Here is a 7131-nt window from a genome sequence, read left to right as displayed (position 1 = left end):
CCCCAAGAGCTCCCTGGGCTGCTCTTACAGCCTTGTCTCTCCTGGGGTGGGACACGTAGCAACGGGGGCTAGTCCCGTCTCTCCTGGGTCAGCTAGAACTGCTGGCAACCAGGTTCGACAATCTTGCGATGCCGTAAAGGGCAAAATATGCCCCACTCAATGAAGCTTCTTTGGTCAGGGCTCTCCTATGCTACCAACAGCCAGCTGGGAAGAGGGGGCGGGGACAGGACATTTCCCACTGTGGTCTTTGCAGCTTACCGGGGGGCAGGTGGTCTTCAGTGTTGTCCACTTCTGGTAAGCTAGGAAACATCCCACAGAATTCCAAGACAGGAGCCTCTCCTGGAAAGGGTTCAGGCCTCCCTCCAAAGCACTCCCACTTTCTGGTGCCTTCCCCATCCCAGGCAATGACTTCAAAAGAACTAATGTTTAATCTGCCCAAAGCTGGAGATGAGTGACCCTCCACACCTGAGGCCCCCATGCCGTGTCCAGCTGTGGGTTCTGTAAAACGTAATAGTTTGGGGCGTGAGTAGGCCAGTTTCTCAGCTGATGCTGGTTGGCCTTTAGGACCCCTGTAGGGAGAAGAGTACTTCCTCAGCCACAGGATTTGGGGCCCTTGTGCCCCGCAGCCACCTTTCTATTCCTCAGAGACTGTAATGGGGCAGTAGACAAGCCCTGCCTTCAACTTCCCAGAGCAGCTCCTCTAGCTCGCTTCCCAGTGTCACTGTCACAGGTACAACTCACAAAGTCTTGGGGGAGCTGTGCTCTGGGGACCTTCATATGATGCAGGCTGCCGGCTGCAAGCCAGACCGGGGCCTCAGGCAGCAACCGCAGCCCCTGGGGAAGGGGCAGACCAGGTTGGAGCTCCATAAAGGCGTCTGTCCTGCCAGACTTGCTAAATATTCTGGGTCCTCTGTGGGCTGGAGAGGTGTGTTGAATGGCTATTCTGCCCTTACCTAGACAACAGGATAGGTCATGGTTACAGGAACTGAAACAGTTCAGAGCCCACCCTGCCCAGGAGATGGCCTGGAACCCTGCAGGTCTGATCAAAGGACAGACAAGGTCCCTGTCCCTTGGACTCTCAGGACCATTAGTCAGACAGCAGGCTTCCCTGGTGTTGATCAGTGAAATGGGGTCATCCTGCTTCCCTGGCCCCTGATGTGCATCAACATGTGGTTAGATCAATCAGGAGGCATCTCTGGAACTGGGGCACGCTAGGGAGCAGAGAGATTACTTATCATGGATTTGGGGGCTGGGGGAGCTTAAGGTTAATGGTGCCAGGCCTCGGGCAGATGTTACTTTTCCTGGTAGGGTGGAGGGCTGTGATATCTCCTGGGACCTGTGCTCGCCCTCCCTCCCCATGCCTTTTGTGTGCCCTGAACTGGATACACACTCTAACACAGGCTACCATGGGTGTCTCTGTGGCAGGAGAAAAGCTGGGAGAGCCACCGAACCACAGTGACAATAGGGAGGAAGGGGCCAGCCACTCTAGAGGCTGAAGGACTAGGTGACCTCCAGAAGGCCCCCGGGTGCCGACATTCACTGGGATGAGGTAATGTTTCTGACTGGGCTCCAATGGGACAATCTGAACCCTCAGGTGGGTTCCAGGGCTTGAGGGAATTCCTACTACTGAGACAGTGGGTAGTGGGACCAGCCTGCTTCAGTGTCTCCCAGCCCAGCCCCAAGACTCAGGCTTTATGAAATTTATTAGACTCAGAGAAGTCAGGGGATGATCAAGACAAGGGAATGAGTCCTGGATCAACAACAGGTCCTAGAGGTAGTCAGGTCTTGGATCCCTATTGAGAGGGTCCCCCACCCTTCATAATGGAGGTCGGGGGCGTCTCAGAGTGCCCTGTGGCCGGGCTCCAATGGTGGCAGCAGTGCAGGTAGGGCCAGTGGTGGGCCATGCCCCCAGCCCAGATGCTCCCATTTGTGGAGGACCCACAATAGGGACCCACATTTGTTAGCTAGGTGTGGTAGGTCCTTTAATCCAAGCACTTGGGAGACAGGGGTCTCTGTGAATTTTAGGTCAGCCTGGTTTACATAGTGAGTTCCAGGTCAGCTAAAGCCTCAGAAACATCAAGAATCCATCATAAAAACAAACAAACCGGGCTGGAGAGATGGCTCAGAGGTTAAGAGCACTGACTGTTCTTCCAGAGGTCCTGAGTTCAATTCCCAGCAACCACATGGTGGCTCACAACCATCTGTAATGGGGTCTGATGTCCTCTTCTGGTGTATCTGAAGAGAGCAATAGTGTACTCATATACATAAAATAAACAAAAATATTTAAAAAACAAACAAACAAACCCACCCAAAGACACCATCCGTTCTGAACCTGTGAGTCCGGGCTGAAACAAGGACCCATGACTCCTTAGTTCCCACCCTCCTACCCAACCGGAAACTTCCTAAATGTCCATCCCAGTCCTCTCAAGCAGGAAGCAGTGTGGAGGGGTTTTGATGTTAGAGCACAGTGGTAACAGGACACAAAGGTTTGTAAGATGCTGGCTGTAGCAGCATATGCTTTTACTCCTAGTACTTGGAAGACAGGAGGATCTCTCTGAGTTTGAGGGCATCCTGGTCTAGACAGCGAGTTCCAGGCCATCCAGGGCTCTATAGTGAGATTCTCTATCTCAAAGGAAAAACAACCCCCACCCCAGTTTGATGGAAGGAGGACTTTCAGGAAAGAATCAGTATCCTGCTGATCAACAAGTGTGAGCTCTCATTTCTTGGGCTCCTTTATGAAAATAGGACATTAACTGGGCCGTTGGGTGAGCGCACGCAGGGTTCCTTCCCCTGGCCTAGAAATGGCCTCCTCTGACTAGAGAGCTCCTAACAGGTGAAAGAGACCTTGTCCTAACCCAGCCATACCTAGAGCCCACTCTGATGACTCTGGGGTAGCCCAGGCTGGGCCAACTGCCTTATCCTTAAGTCTTCAGGAGTAGTGACAGGGGTGGTGGATGAACTGGACAAGCATTTCAGAAACATTTCAGAAACTCCATGCAGAGGACAGCCCCTAACCCCAGACGGCTGATTCTCTCACAAATAAAAGGACAAAGGTCAAGGCTGTGTCCAATCCACGGAGAAAGAACGCATGCTGGTCATTTTTTGGTAGTTGAGCCTGAGAAGGCTGAGCATGTGATCTGTGACCCTGAAGGCTGTCAGAACCTGTGGAACCCTTTTTCTCGGGGACAGAAGCTGGGCCAAGGCTGGGCCTTTCAGCCTTGGGGGAGGGGCTGTTGGACAGGTTGGCAACAACTTGTTAACTTTATTCTTATCCCTGCAGGCCACAGAAGCCAATTGGGATTGGGAAAATGCTGTTTCTCTTAAACAGCTGTCAACAGACATTTAAAAAATAGTACCTTAGAAAGCCTGGAAGTGGTTTTCAAAAATAATTCAGACAACTACAAGAAGCAATGCCATGTTGGGGAGATGGCTCAGTAATTAAAACTCTTACTTTGTAAGTGTAAGGACGTGAGTGTGGATCCCCAGTGCCCACAGAAATGCTGGGGGGTATAGTAGCTGCTCAGTAATTCCAGTACTTTTAAGGTAGAGAGAAACTGTGGTTTGAATAAGAATGACCCTCACAGTCTCATATATTTGTACACTTAGTCTGCAGCTGATGAACTGTTTGGAAAGGATTAGGAGGTGTGTCCTTGTCAAAGTGGGTGTGGCTTTGTCGAAGTGGGTGTGGCTTTGTCAAAGTGGGTGTGGCCTTATTGAAGGAGGTGTGTGAGCTTTGAAGTGGAGTGGGTTTGAAACTTCAAAGCTCACACACCTTCAATAAGCCCTCCCTCCTCTCTCTGCCTGCTGTCTGTGGACAGCTATTGCTCCAGTCTCGTGCCTGTCTGCTTCTTGCCATGATGACCATGGAAAACCCCTCTGAAACTGTAAGCAAATTTCTTTTATAAGAATTGTCTTGGTCCAGGTGTCTCTTTACAGCAAGAGAACAGTGACTGAGACACAGAGGATCTCTGGAGCAAGCTGGCTAGCCAGACTAATTGTACTGGTGAACACCGGGTTCAATTGAGAGACCCTGCCTCTATTGAAGAGCAATCGAAGAAGACTCCCAATGTCACCCTCAGGTCTGCACACAAATATCCACACACATGGATGGATATATACACACACCTTCTCCAAACACATACACATGTGAATACACACCACAGGTACAGACACACAAGAGGAAAGTGAGGATGGTGTTGTGCCAAAGAAGACACATCTAGGCAGTTCTTGTCCAATTCCATCTCTGGAGACAGGTGACCATAGGGTAGGGACACAGACTCCATGCCTCTGTTTTAGGAAGCATGCCTCTTAACTGGGTTGACTGAAGTCCTGGGTACCAGGTAGTCATGGTAAACTGACTATCTTGCTTCAGAGAAAGGCCTTCTGAAGACATGGGCCTCTCTTTACCAATAACTCTGCAAGTTGGACATGGCAATGCTTGCGTGCAGTCTGGGACTGGGGAGGCTGAGACAGGATTGCCTGAAGTTCAAGGCTAGCATAAGCTACACTGTGAGACCGGGGTGGGGGGGGGGCACTGATTTTACCTAATATGGGGCAGGTGTAGGTATTGGGAGGATGCAAGGGCAAACCCCATACCTAGTGGTGGCACTGTATGGATCTATCTGACAGTAGTTCCTGCCCAAGGTCTGGGGTCACTATCCCTGGAAGAACAGCCACCACCACTCCATGTGCTTGCTCTTTGTGGATAGCAGCAGGTTATGTCAGGGCACTGATTCCTGAACCTTAGCACCAAGGGGAAAGGCAGACAAGAACATCAACTCAGATACATTTCCAAAACAGGCCATGTTGCTCAGCTGAGGGCAGTACAGTTCCAGAAGTTTCAGGGAGGATGTTTCTTGTTTTGCATCTTCCCTGACAGGGTGAAGTCCATGGGCATGGTCTCTCCCTAAAGATAAGGAGAGTGTCTGGCAGCTGTCATGTGGTCTGGGTAGCACAGGGTATACAGAAGGTGAGGTCATGTGTGGAGCCTCATGAGTGGAAATGGTCCCCCTGTGGGAATGGCATCCTGTGTTGAGGGTGGATAGATGAGGCCGCTGCGTGCTCTGTCCAGAGCATCCTTCCTCTCACCTGAGCTGTTTACAGCGGCATCTGTGCATTTGCCAGCACAAGTGCTCTTAGTGGAAGCCATGGGTCTCACCTGCTGCTGTCGCAAGAGAAGTGATGTGTGGCCACACCCTAACCAAGAACTGGGGCCTGGCTTTGAAAGTCCAGGGTCTCTCTCGTGTTGTAATGTTAAGGTCCACTTCCTTTGTCACCAGTGTTCTCAGGACAAAGTCTCTGCACATCATCTTCCATGATTTCTGGGAGCCCATTCTATTCCGGTGGGAGGGGTCTCTACAGACAGTCATACTGCATGTGTCCCTCTAGTCCTGGGTCTGTGCCTGAGCCGGGAAAGAGGACCAAGAAACGCCTCACATGTTCAGTACTGGTTAGCATGTGAGGAAGGGCCAGGCTCCAGATCCCTGGGCGGCTAGAATGTCTTCAGGAGCTTCTGTGCTTGTCGCCTGGCTTGTTGACTTTTTTAGCCTTGAGCTTTCTGATGCTTCTACACAGGGACCCTGTCTTGTATCTGGAGCCATATCTAGACAATGACTTCTCAGACATGGCCAAATGCTAGCCCTGGAACCTTCTCCTGTCCATGGCCTCTCCTCAGGCCTCCCCCTCTTATAGATGTTTGGTGATGTAGGTATCATGAGAACTCGTCTTCCTTCCCTACCTCAGGAGTACACACAACCTTGGGGGAGGGGAGCTGATTGACCATGCCATGTGGCCAGGACTGAGTCCAGGGGTAATCATTCCTTATTTTGCAAATCAAAGGTTGGTGGCTCACAGCAACTATCAACAGAGAAGTCTTATGTGTGGGGGAGCAAGTACATTCTGTGTCTGGTGCACCTGTGGCATACATAGCGCCATGGTAGGATCTCTTATCTATGTTGGTTTTAGGGTCTTCTCCATGCCACCAATGCACTGCTATGTCTGCAGACTGCCTGATCTGCTGTACCACCTGTTGGCTCATGCCAGTCACTTCCAAAACTACTCAGAGCTGACATGTGGGTAGTAAAACTAGGAGAGAGAACCCAGGGCATCATGTGTGCATACAAGTGACAAGTGACTCTTCCTGCCTTAGTTACGGTTTCATTGCTCTGAAGAGACACCATGACCAAGGCAACTATTATACCCAAAACGTTTAATTGGGGCTGGCTTACAGTTTCAGAGGTTCAGTTCATTGTCATCATGGCGGGAAGTATGGCAATAGCCGGGCAGACATGGTGCTGGGAGCGCCAAGAGTTCTACATCTCGATCCAAAGGCAGCCGGGAGGAGGCTCTCATTCCACACTGGGCGGAGCTTGAGCACTAGAGACCTCAAAGCCTCCCCTACAGTGACACACTTCCTCCAACAAGACCACACCTACTCCAACAAGGCCACACCTCCTAATAGAGCCACTCCCCGTGGGCCAAGGATATGTGTGCCCATATCCTGTCATATAAGTGTCCTTAGACTGAGTGGATTCAGGCATCTTATTTGCTGAACCTTTGGGGTCTGTCTGCTCAGGTGGCCCTCTGTGTGCCTTTGGCCCTTCTGCAGAGGATGAATTTGATACAGACCCTAGTGAAGTATTGGGACTTCATGGAGACAGACATGTAACATAAGACCAAAGGTGTAAGAGGCTGACAGACTTCAGTACAGATGGAAGGCCCTAAAGCATTGCCCTGCTGGGAATCTGCCCTTTCCTGGTCTGTGTTTTCTGCTCTGTCAGCTATAACCCTGACAACTTAAGTCACCAGAGGAGTATCAGTTTTCCACCCTGTCAGGCAACTGGTTATGGGCTCCTAAAACTGGTCAGCAGTCTGTGGTTGATCAGGATAGCATCAGGCCAAAAGGTGGATGGACACAATAAGGTTTTGAGGACTGGTTTACATCTTGTGCATTGGTGATAAATGTGCCCTGGCCAGTCAGTCAGCCTTGAACTCAACACATACCGACAGGGGGCCCAGACTTGAAAAAGCCCCAGACCTGCTGACCCTGGGGCAAGTAGGCTTCCTTATGTCCAGGATCTGGTGTCTTGGTACCTCCTGTGTGGTGGAGCAGGCCCCACTCAAGGATCCCTA

This window comes from Arvicanthis niloticus, chromosome 6, assembly GCF_011762505.2.
Source record: "Arvicanthis niloticus isolate mArvNil1 chromosome 6, mArvNil1.pat.X, whole genome shotgun sequence".
NCBI classification, from domain to species: domain Eukaryota; kingdom Metazoa; phylum Chordata; class Mammalia; order Rodentia; family Muridae; genus Arvicanthis; species Arvicanthis niloticus.
The sequence above is the reverse complement of the archived record's forward strand: the minus strand, read 5'-3'. Positions refer to the sequence as shown.